The sequence below is a fragment of the Lupinus angustifolius genome, chromosome LG02 (assembly GCF_001865875.1).
Source record: "Lupinus angustifolius cultivar Tanjil chromosome LG02, LupAngTanjil_v1.0, whole genome shotgun sequence".
Taxonomy (NCBI): Eukaryota; Viridiplantae; Streptophyta; class Magnoliopsida; order Fabales; family Fabaceae; genus Lupinus; species Lupinus angustifolius.
The window spans coordinates 18,219,258-18,232,508 of record NC_032010.1 but is presented as its reverse complement, the minus strand read 5'-3'; the positions used below and the strand labels follow the sequence as shown (position 1 = coordinate 18,232,508).

The window sequence follows — 13,251 nt, the reverse complement described above, 5'->3', positions numbered from 1 at the left end:
GTGCTGACTCGACCATATCTTATCACCACCGTCTTTCCCATAGTTAGGTTAGCCATCTAGGTGTGATCGACAACCACATGAGCTAAATGTTATTAACCTTACAGTAAATCTAGATCTTAGTGATCAACTAATGTTGATTAGTCCTCACATTGGGATGAAATAATTACCATAATTGCAACATATGGCTCCCCGAATAAAATCAGAAATATATTTAGATACTAAATTATATTGCACCAATGCATTGAAGTGAGATAACATTTTCATTGTCTATATGCAAATTTAAACTATTACCTTTAACCAAGTCCACTAATGCAATATCATTTTAAATTTCAACATATGGCTAGCTTACTTAATTATTGTCATAAACTGTAGTTCAAATGAAGTTTGGTATTAATAATGCTTGTTAATCGGCAAGTTAGTTAATTAAATTATCAAACTGGATTATCAAAAAACAAGTATAAAATATTGTTGAATCCACAAGGATTTGCTTGACATTAAGTCATTCAACCAAAAATTATTATTTTAAGTAAATTATGAAGTAAGTTTGATTTGTTTGATTATGAAAATAAATTAACTAGATAACTTAATAAACTATTGGAATAAAGATGTTGTGATTGGACTTCATTATTTACTATCACTTAATTAAACAATATTTATTAAACTATGAATCTTTCACAAACAATATGAGACCATAATAATATTAATTGCTAATGTCTTAGTAAAATTAATAGCTTATTAATAAAGTTCTATGTCTATAAACTCTACTCACAAGATGAAGAATTGTGCTCCACAATTATACCTTTATATCTAGTAGTGATGCTTGTAAAATTGAGAATTAGTACAATACCTCAAGAGTACTAATCGCTTAGACATGAAAAAGTGGACTACACTGACAAATTCTGGTTAGCTCATATAAGGTTCAGGGTAAATTGGACCGGCCTAAAAAGCATTAGGGGTGCAAACGGTTCTGATTTAAACTGTAAAACTGATGGAACCGAGCTAAACCATAAAATATGGTTTGATTTCACGATTTAGTTCGGTTATTTTTTTAAGGAACCATTTATGTTTGGTTCATGGTTTTAGAAATTTAGAAACTGTTGGAACTGAACCACATATTAAAAAATGGATACTAGGAAATGATGTTGTGTTAATTGTTGTTTATTCAACAAATTTTGTAGCTTAAATTAACAATTTTGTGTCAATTGTAATGTTATATATGTTATTAAATTGCTATTATGTTACTACTTACTAAATTATTTCTCAGTCTCTTGATTTTGGAACATATCTTCTAATTCTTTTAGTACTAGGTTTGAAAGTAACATATATCAGAAATTGTTATGTATGTATCATTATATATGTTATTAATTGTGAATTGTAATGTTATATATGTTACTATTACATATTTTACTAATTAATATATATGTTGCTGAATTGTTATGTATGTTACTAATTGTGTATTGTATTGTTATACATGTTACAAATACATATATATTACTAATTTTGGATTATATTATCATATATATGGTCATTCGCTTTTTTTCTTCCTAAATTACGCAATTGCTATATATGTTATATATTACTAATTGTGGATTATAGATTCATATTTTCTTATAATAATAGTGTGATTTCTTATATGGATAAAGAATATCACTTGTAATACATTTTGAACTTTCAGTTGATGTAAGATTTAAATAAAATAAAAACCATGGAATCGAACATTCATGAGTGGTTCAGTTTGGTTCCGATAGTAAAATTTGCGGTTAATTGAGGGGAACCGAACCATATGTTTACATTCAGTTTGCTCACTGAAATGCACCAAAAACTGAACCGAACTTTTACACTCCTAAAAAGCACAATTACAATTTATGTATATCAAATTGTAGTTGAAATCCACCCTAAGCGGGTTGCGACGGACCAACCCGTATATATTAAAAAATAATTATTTAAAATTTAACCTATTTAGTATATTTAAAAATATGAATAAATACATATTTTAGTCCCTTGTGTTTTTCGACCTTACCAGTTTGATCCCTCAAAAATTGAAAAACTCAAAATGGTCCCAAAAATGTTAAATTGTAGTCAAACTAGTCCATTTTAGTATGTTTTACAATACTTAATGTGGACTAATTTGATCCTAAAAAGGACTAATTTGACCAACATTTATAACTTTGGGGACCATATTGGGGTTTTCGATTTTTGAGGGATCAAACTCGTAAGGTTGAAAAACATGAGAGACTAAAATAAGTATTTACTCTAAAAATATATATACAATTTGATATTAGTGTATAATTTTTTTAACATGCTTATTATGCCTAATTCAACCAAACTTATAATCTAATGTCTTATGTTTGAGTTAATATGTGATGCCAAGTCCACTTATGCGATTTTTAGCATAACTCATTTATTAAATCTTCCACTTTAATATATAAACATTTAGATGTTATCTAAAATAATATCATGTTAGTTTATAGTAATGATAATATAGACTCAATTTCAAAAAGAACTCTTTATATCAAAGTATAATCATCATCGTAATTTATGATCATCATTCTTTACTTTCTATATGAATATCCTTTGTATGTTTATTATCAACATCTTCATTATGAACTAATACAGGTTGAATGTGGTTGTGTGGATGTAAACAATTATGTTATCTTTTAGTTTGTTGTAATAGTTAATGTCCTTTATTACATTTTTGAAGATTCAAACATGCATGAATGAGCAGATTGTGTATTCAAGCATGCATCACATAGATTTTGATGAAGACAAATGTTGATGAAAGACAATGTTTGATAAAGACAAAGATCGACAACAAGGATTGTATATCAAGGACAAGCTTGAAGGAATGAATAAAAGACTCAAGTTCACACAAGATAAAACATTCAAGAAGATCTAAAGGCTAATTATTTTATATCTTTATTAGGTCTTAAGATGTTTGCTTAGAAAGAGTCTAGGCTAGAATGAACCCTAATGGAAGTCTCCCAAGCTAAAATCAATCATAACTAAAATGAGACTTACATACATACATACATACATGATTTACATGCACATGCATAAATACATCATATTATGATTATGGATGTATTTAAAATGAGTTTTAAATCATATATCATCAAGTCATACATCATACTTTTATAAATTATGTAGGAGGTTCATATCATATTGAAATATCTTTTGTAATACCAACAATCGATTAAGAGATATTTTAATCGATTAAACATTGAATTCATGTGAATCCTTTAATCGATTAAGTATGGATTTAATCGATTAAGGTTTGTTGCTATTTCTATTTTCTGTTATATTTTGAAGAATTGTTAATCGATTAAATTTAGAGATAATCAATTAACTGCAGCTGAAAATAGAATTGTATATAAACCTAAGTTTTTCATATTGCTTCATAACATACATGAATATATTTTCATAGAGTTAGAACACATAGACGAAAAACAAATTTCACATTGTTTTGAAAATCATAGCTTTTTCACTTTCATATCTTTAGAGAGATTTTCAAATTGTTCTTTTGAAAAAGAAAAAATGGTGAATCTTTAGAAAAATTCCCAAGATCTTCATTGTAAAATCTTTTTGTAAAAAGAAACCTTGCATCTCACGTTTTCTATATTCTAATTGTGAGATTTGTAGAGGGGTTCTTAGATTGTAGAAGAATGTTAATTTTGTACATTGAGGTACACAAATAACTTGAAAGATTTTAGACAAGGCAACAACATATTCTCTTGGTGTGTTGTATCACCATTGAAAGAGAATTGGTTTGGGAAAACTTTAGTTGTGGTTAGGTAAGTGTCTTCACGAGAGCAAGAGGTCTTAGTTCGAGTGAAACAGAGGCTGAGGCTAGAGTCGCGAAAGGTGTTAGTATCCGAGTAGGTGAGCTTAGTAGTCAAACCAAAGTGAGAGGCTCATCGGTTCCAAGAAAGGAGCGTCTTGTGTCTTGTATTGGAAGTTTGTTTGTAAAAGAACTCATAATTTTCATAGTGAAGAAAAATCTCTCAAGATCTGAAGGGGAGGCCTGAATGTTGGACCCACAAACGAACCAGGATAAAAGTCGTGTCTCATTCTTCTCAACCCTTAACTTTTTACATTTATGTATTACATGATTTACTTAACTTTACATGCATATCATTATGAGTTAATTGTATATTCTGTGTTGTGCATTTATTGTTCTTAATCATCTTTAAGAAGTGCATATACATTGAGTTTAATCTTGTTAATCTTGGAGATCAATGAAAACTATTTTCATACTTATTAACCGATTAAGGTTTTTAGTTAATCAATTATCTGCTAAGCGAGTTAATTGATTATAGATATGTTTAATCAATTAAACAATGTGCAAATCTGTATAATCTATTTGTTTATCGAGCAATGATAATTGTGTTCCACATCACCTATTCACTCCCTCTAGGTGAGTAAAAGAGCCATGTGTGACACAACAAAATGTGGTTGTGTGAATGTAAATAATTATGTTGCCTTCTAGTTTGTTGTAAAAGTTAATGTTCTTTATTACATTTTTTTTGCAAACTTAAATATAATTAATATCACAATTACAAAAATAAAACTGGAATTTATATGATTTAACATTTCTTCTTATTTGATTTGATACATCATTTTGTTTATATGCTTAAAAGGATGTTCCACAAAATAGGAAGAATAATATCATGTTTCACTTTATAACATTATTGTAATTTATAAATATTTCTTATAAACATTACTCAATTTTCCGTTAAAAGTTCATAACACTAATATTTATTTTATAAATTTATAATGCCATTATGTTGTAAAACAATCTTTACATGAGGTTTATTACCAAGCAAAGATCCTAAAAAAGTAAAAAATGGGTAGCTCGAACCTGCTCGGGTAAGCTCGACCCGTATCTAGCTTTAATATAGTTTAGTTAGTCGATGCTAAAAATCATGGATTCAATAAAATGTACCTAATATGATACACAAGCCCTATGAACTTTCTTGATTTGGTAGACCCATCAAATGTGTTAGGTCTCTAATCGCTATTGTCTCAATCAAATTAGTAGCATATTAAGATAACTTATGTCTAGCAACTATACTAACAAGATGGAGATTTATGACCCGTTAACAGATCTCTATGTCTAACAACAATGTTAACAAAATTGAGAGTTATTAGTTGTTCATATAATTCTATGTCTAGTAACTATATCAACGGCAAAATGTGACATATCGACACAAATTTATGTCTACCAATTATACCAATACAATGAGCAATTACAATTAGATTTTAGAAGGAGAATTTATTCATGCATTCACAATCACCATATCATACAAAAAGGGTGTCAATCTCAAGTAAGCATTAAGCCCAAATCCAAACCAAAGTGTATACATCAAGGAAATATTACATCCAATCTCAATAGCGAAGAGGTTTAGCCACATATTATCATGGTAAGTAAACAAAAAGATGCAAAAAGAGAAATTAAACTCATATGATAAGAGATTACCTCACCAAAGAGCATAAACTAATCCTCTAATCTTTCATTATTAATTCTACACATCAATTCAAGATAAACACGACCTAAGAACTAAAAATTTCGAGTACAATATGTTCATACCCGAATGCCTCTCCCAAATGACCAATCTGAGCCCTTTTTAAAGAGTTTGATTTTTGCTCCCTTCACTCAACGCGTGAAATACGTTGGGTATGGCGCTTCGTCTAGCCTGGCCTCAACCTTTCACCTAGCTAAGTTGCATTGGGCATAATACCTACATTGGGGTGAAATTGCACTATTTCGTTGGGCGAATCCAGAATGGAGAGTACAATAAAATTTCACTCAACGGATGGTTTGCATTGAGTGTGGCATCTGATATCTATGATTTTCGCTCAACACAACCTGTGTGTGGAGCTTGGCCTTCTTACCCTGTCAAATCCACTCGGCATGGCTTCTACGTTGGGCCCAAGCTGCTGTTGTCCAAAAACTTGATTTTTACATTGTTTCCCGGGTTTTGGCCTGCACAAACTCTCTAAAAGGTAAAATTGGACAATACACATAATATATTCACATAAAGAGCAATTTGTCAGCATTTGGACTAATTCATGAACTAAAGTACAAGAAAATTGATGTTTAAAGTATAGTATTTTGGCACTTATCTATGCTATATTATACAGAGCATATTTTCGAATTTATAATATAGAACTTAGTGAAATATGTCTACCATTTACATAAGGCTTCCTACTAATGATACTTACATAATTAAGATGGCTGCAAAGTTCAACAAAGGAATACTTACCTATGCTAATTCTTGGTGTGCATCAAAAATACTTTTTATCTAGCTTTCATGAGGCTCCTTTTTTTCTAGCTTTAATGGTAGCAACTCAGTGGTATAGTGACTATTTATTCCTGAAGTCACGAGTTTGAGTCGTGGAAGGCTCCCCTTGGAAGGAATAAAATACTGCAGGGAATATTTAAGCTGAATGGGTGGCACGCTCAGTATATTCATGGGTCTGGGAGGTCGCATGTCATAACTGGGGGGTGTTACAAAGAAAGGCGACTAGCTTAATGGTAACGACTCAGTGGTATAGTGACTATTTATCCCGGAGGTTACGAGTTCGAGTCGCGGAAGGCTCCCCTTGGAGGGGAATAAAATACTGTAGGGGATATTTAAGCTTGTGGATGGCACGCTCAGTATATTCATAGGTCTGGGAGGTCGCATGTCATAACTGGGGTGTTACACTTGTGAATAGCATATTATGTTATGGTCTTCTGGAGTGGAAATTGTCGAAGGAAAAGAAAATATTGTGAGCATATTGAATTTATTACCTCCATATTTCTTCAAAAGATAGGTTGTTCACTCAATCCGTGTCATTGCTCATATCTTATCTGGTATCATATCAGGCAAGATAATATGCCAATTAAATATCTATATCTTCTCACTAGTGTAATACTGGACAAGAAGGGATGCAATTTGAACATATTTGGTCTTTGAAGGAATACATCCTCGTTCATGTTTTAGAATTGGCCTTATAAGGTACTTCCCAGTTGGGGAGAAATTTTCCTTTCCTTTCGCCTTGTTCACATGTTAGGTTGTTCGTTCAATTTGTGTTATCACTCGAGTCTTACCTGATGTAGTTCTGAACGAGATGGGATGCCTCATTGAATGTCTTCAAAAGTGACCTTATAATGTCCTTCTTAGCTAGATGACATCTTCATCTTTTGTAGATATTTTAAATTCATGTGATTGTTTGTGTCTAGCCCGATGTACTACATGGGCAAAAGATGATGCATCATTGGTTGCTGTCACTTTTTTAGGCATATGTCTCCATTCTTTGCTCGTCATCTCGGCTTTGTTGGAAAGAATTTCCAACGCCTATATAATGGTTTCAAGAATATTTCATTTGATCAAAAACTTAGCTTTATTCAATTTTTAACAACTTCATACCATCTCGGTTTTGTAGAATAAATTCCAACACCTCTTTAATGGTAAGAATTTAGCAAATTAACACAAGTGATAATGAGTGATATTTATTTATTTAGTGACTTTATTTATTTACTCCCTTTTCGGGTTCCTTTTAACCATACCATAAAGGTTGGTCTCATTTTATTAAGTTAACCATCCATTTCTTACCAAAGGTTGGTATCAAAGAATAATAAAATGTACAAAAAAATAAAGTTAGAAGTTAACCGTACCACTTCTTTAGAAGGGTTGGTACAAAGAATAAAGCAATAAATAAATGTTAGGTGCATAAAAGTAAATGACGGAAAGTAAATGTTAGTTGCGGAAAATAAAAGACAGAAAGTAAAAGTTAATAGTTAGATCACTCATTATGACAGTGTATTTTTCCTTTTCACAAAAATACATTTTATGAATTAAATTGCATTTTGATTCAAGGTTTCTTTCTTTGTCAACAAATAAAATTTATTTGATAACACTTTACTATTTTAAATTTGTATCTCTTTCAAGATTTAATTGTAGTATACTATAGGGTTATGTCGAACCACAAGGAATTGTCTAATAGAACATTATTATAAGCATGTTATATCACTAATAAAGTTTGAATATATTTTTGGTTTGATTTTATTTATGAAATTTTAACAAGTAAACAAATAAACATAAACAACTAATATGCACAAATTCTTGAGGAGAAAATTTAGTTTGAATGGTGAAAATATTTTTACCATGTTTCTATAAAAAAGTTTTATAAAAGTTACGTGTTATACTTTGGTTATTCCAAACATCAATTCATAAAATTTCCCTCAATCCCCCGTCGAGAAAAATGATTTTAAACCTTGCTAAATATACTAATAATCAATAAAAAACTGACACTCAATAAAATAAGTTGTCACGCCATATTTCAGGCTCCATAAACATTGATTAGCCTTGATTACAAGTTGCTTTGATTTGGCAAATGAACTAAGGTGTATTCCCAATTTTTAGTTCATTTGTCAAGACTTTAAAAAAGAAGCATTTTAGATCTTGAAATCAAGTTTTAGGTGATCAAGCTAAAACCGCATTAAGCACTTTCTAAAGAATTGAAATTTCCAAAGTAATAACTTAAACATAATTCAGTATAATGAAACAAGCAATTACAAGAAATGTTAGTGAGCCAAAATTCAACTAAAATTTAGGAGCATTAGTCATCTTAATCCAAGATTTTAAGACACTTTACCATGCATAAATGAGATTGCAAAATGAATTTTTACATCTCATTTGATTACTCTATCTCCTCTTGAATTAAGGAGAAACTACAAAATAAACTTACCTAAACTACTTTGGAGTAGAAATTCTCCAAGAAATTACAAAGAAGAAAGTGTAGAAGAAAAGAGAATTTCGGATGTGAGAATGTATGTGTAAAATGGAATGCTTTGAACGCCTTGAAGTGCCTTCTATTTATAGGAGTTTTCTGCCACCGCCAAGCTACTTAATTCCACTGCTAAGCTGCTGACCAAACCCTTCAGCATAAGTTTGGTCACTTGCCCAAGCAGCTTAGTCACCCAAGCTATTGCGAGCTACTTGCCCAGATATTGTGAGCTACCTCTGAAAAGTCTATGGAGGCTACTTGGAGTGAGGTCATGCATGATATCATGTTTGCTTGGTGGCTAAGTCAACTTGACCAACTTGCTGAGTGCATACCGCCTAGCTCCTATGTGGCACTGCTAAGCCGCCTGCTTGAGCAGCTTTGACTGTGTCCATGGTGATGTGCCTTGGTGCTTGCTGATCTGGCCAGGTGTGTGGTTCCAAGCTGGGCGGTTAAGGTGCTTCGCTAAGTTGTCTACTTGAACAGGTTGGCTTGTGTCAGGCTTGCGTTCAGACCACGCTAGGTTGAGTCTGACCATGCCAGGTTGGTGTCCAGGTCAACTAGGCGTGGGTTTGGTCCAAGCTAAGCTGCTTAGTGAGCAGCTTCATGTTGACTCCATGCTTTCCATATATGTCAAATTTTGTTGAGTCATGCTTAAGGCTAAGCACATAGTCAAGCTTAAGCATGTCATGTGTGGATCATTTTGGCCTATTTTGAGCACTTTGCTTGTACTTAATTATTTCTTCTCTTTTCCACCTAAATCCTACAAAATCAAAAATAAATGACACGAAATAATACTTACTGACTGAGTCACGGCTAAATCGCTCTCTTTAAGACGTTTCGTGGCACTGTCCAAAATGTGCAAGCAAATTATCAACCATGTTGTCCCCAGGATAAAACAACTCATATCTCTATTATCAATTTTTTACTACACTGTAAGAACTAATCTCAAATACACCTATCACAATGTGACTACTAGTGTCAATTCTCAAAATTCCCACACTATTACTATTAATGTCAATTCTTAAAATTCTCACAATATGGCTACCAGTGCCAATTCTTTTCCACAATACTGACTACTAATGTCAGTTCTCGAACTTCCCAATATGAGGGAGAAATAAAAAGTTGAATGAGGGAGTATGAGGGAGAAATAAAAAGTTGAATGAAAGCGCATTCAACTTGGAGCAATAAAATATGAAGGGAGGAGACTTCTATTTATAACATGAAATTTTTCCCAAGTTCCTCATCTCACCTATGTGAGACTTCAGAGTTGTTTTTTTAAAACTATTCTATCCAAGACTTGAGTGTTTTTCAGATTTCACACCCAAAAGTTGTCATTACTGGCTTCCAATAAACCAAGTTCCAACAGACACCTCCTAAATTTAGTGAAATTAAAAAAGTACATTTCCCTTTTGCACCTACACGAACCACCCTTAATTTATATACATAAATTACATTGACTACTCCATGCAAGAACTGAGTGTAATCTTTATACAAAAAATGGTTATATGTGTAATTAAGTTAAACTCCAATATGTTAGTGTAATTTAAACAACATTTCCTTAGAATATTTGATATATTTTGTAACGAACCAGAGATAATGAAGATAAATTGACTCTTACTATTTGAATTCACAATATACCATATTTTATAAAAATCTTGTATGAGATTAAACAAAGTGGTGGCATTTATTCTCTATAGCAATTGTGACGAGATAAATATTTGTTTGTAAAATAATTGACAGTTGATCAATACTTAGAAACTTAAAGTCAATCTCAATATAGTTTATTTCATCTCTAACACTTAAATTACTTGTTGCTAACAATATAAGGCTATAACCAATTTAAACGTAAAATAGTGCATGAATTTAAATGTTTGTTATTTGGTATGACTAATAAGTTTTGAAAATGTTTAATGAATCAATAAAGAGATATTACTTGTTTGGTTAATGAAAGTTGGATATGAGTTTCTCCATTAAGTTGTAAGTAATGATTATTATAATATTTGACAATGTAGTTTGTGTCAAAACTTATTTCGTCACTATTTTCTAGATGATGAATGACATACATTATAAAGATAAGTAAAAATATAGTAAATTGTAAAAAAATTCTTTTTGGTTCGTTAGAAAATGCATCAATAATTATAATGAGATGTTGCTTAAATACACAAAAATAAAAGAGTGATTTCATAATCAAATTCTATATGTAAATTTATAAATTAATAATTTATTCAACCTAAGATATAATTAATTAAGAGGAAATTACACTCCTTGAAGTTTAACTTAAAATTATACTCATTACTCATTTTTTGTTTGAAAGATTGTACTCATCTCTCATGCAGGGCTAATCAATATAATATATATAAACTATGAGTAATTTGTGTAAGTGCAAAAAGTTATGAATAATTGATATAATTTTACTAAAACTCAAGATTTGTCAGTGTAATTTACTATATCGTTAACTTTGAGAGTATATTGTTGAAGTAAAGTGATTGTTTGGTATTGATTAAAGTTTGTAGTTTTTTTTAATTAAAGTACATTTTTTTGGATTTTTATTTTTCCCAACCAATTTCACTTCACATTTTACCCTCAAAATTTCAATAACACTTTCATCTTTTTTGGATTAATTTTTTCTTGAATTTCTTATTTTATCATGTGTGCACTACTTATTTTGTGGATTGTCTAATTTTATTTTAGTAAATTTTATTTATTTGTATGTCATGTTGTTTTAAAATATTAATATTGATTTTATATTGTCTTTTAATTTAATATTTTTAGCTTTTGTCATGAGATATTAAAAGTTTAAAAAAATTATAATAAAACTATATATGATCATAAATATTAAAAAATGTATGCTTTAAAAATAGTAAAAAACAACAACCAAAATAATTGTAACATAAATAAATAACTCCACACTATTTTTTGCGCTTTACAATAAAAATAAATTATCTTTCGTGAAACCAATTATTTTATATTCAGTTTTTAACTGTCCAAATATAGACAAAATATAATATAAACAGATTATAATCTTATATTTTATAAATTAAAATAAAAGTATAATTTATACCAAACACATGCTAAGTTTTAGTTTTAAAAAAAAATCAACTTATGCATCCTCTTAGTAAAAACTTAACTTCTCATTGAACTACAAAAGTTACAAATATCTAAATAGTATAATATTTATGCACTATCAATATATCATATATCAATTTTTTTTATTTTTTATGAAAAATTAATGATAATTGAACTTATAAATGATGCAATGAAATTGTATAAAATTCATACACCGACATTATACACATTTTTTCTTATATCCTAATGGGTGAATGAGTTGGTTCACCATCTTTAGTTTGAAGAAGTGGTGACAAATAGGGATAGCAAAAAACTCGACTCGTTCGTACCCGCTAAAATACATGCAACAGATATCAACAAAATAGTTTATGAGTGAGAACGAGTATTATGATACCCTCCAGCGGGTAACCGAGTATTTATAAAGTTATTTTTTAATTAAATATTATATATATTATTCTTTTTTATTATTTTATAATTATATATTGTATAATTTATTATTATTTTACAATGAATTTTAGTGATTGAAATATAAAGACATATTAACATGTACATAAATTTTATTGTTGATGCAATAATTATTTTTTATATATTGATTATTACGAAATATATAAATATATATTTAAACTTGAAAATACGTTAGGTACCCGCATATACCTATTACCCACACGAGTATCTACAAATATTATCGATACAGGCATGAGAAAACACTATTCGCGTCCATTCCACCTAGGGATGGTAAAAAACCCGACCTGTGAGTACCCATGTAAATACCCGCAATGGTTACCCGCTAAAATAGCTTATGAGTGAGAACGAGTTTTATATAATACCCGCCAGTGGTTCCACAAATTTATATATTTAGTTTTTAATTAAATTTTTATATATATTTATTATTATTTTAAGATTATATATCATATATTTATTATTATTTCATAATAAATTACATGTATTTGACTATGATCACTAGTTTATCAAATATATATCATATAATAATTATTTTTATATATTAATTATTGTAAATTATATAAATATATAATTAAGATAAAATCTCATAAATACATACTACCCACACGGATATCTGTAAATATTACGGGTTTGAGAATGAGAAAACACTACCACACTCGCCCGACCCGTTGCCATCCCCACCCAGATGACATAATAGTGACAAAGTAACAAGTAACAACTTATAGGTGGGGTGAATTGGGTTGAAACTTGAAAGTGAAAATGGAATGAGTGAGACCATAGTTATAAAAACCGTACCGTACTGGTCGGTTCAACCGAAAAACCGGTGAACCGGCCCCCTAACCGGTACGGTACAGGTGTTGAACCGGCCAAGTATCAAAACCGGTCAAAAACGGTGAACCGGCCGGTATTTTACTAAACCGGTTGGTTTATACACACATATATTTTTTTTTT

General features: G+C 30.2%; 1 long non-coding RNA gene across 1 annotated transcript in view; it reads right to left on the bottom strand.

Annotated features, from left to right (window-relative positions):
• The window catches only part of LOC109337436, a 20,062-nt gene continuing 7,105 nt past the window's right edge, over positions 295-13,251 (bottom strand). Inside the window, exon 3 of the long non-coding RNA XR_002106452.1 lies at positions 295-306. This is a non-coding gene — a long non-coding RNA (uncharacterized LOC109337436). The remainder of the gene's footprint in view (positions 307-13,251) is intronic.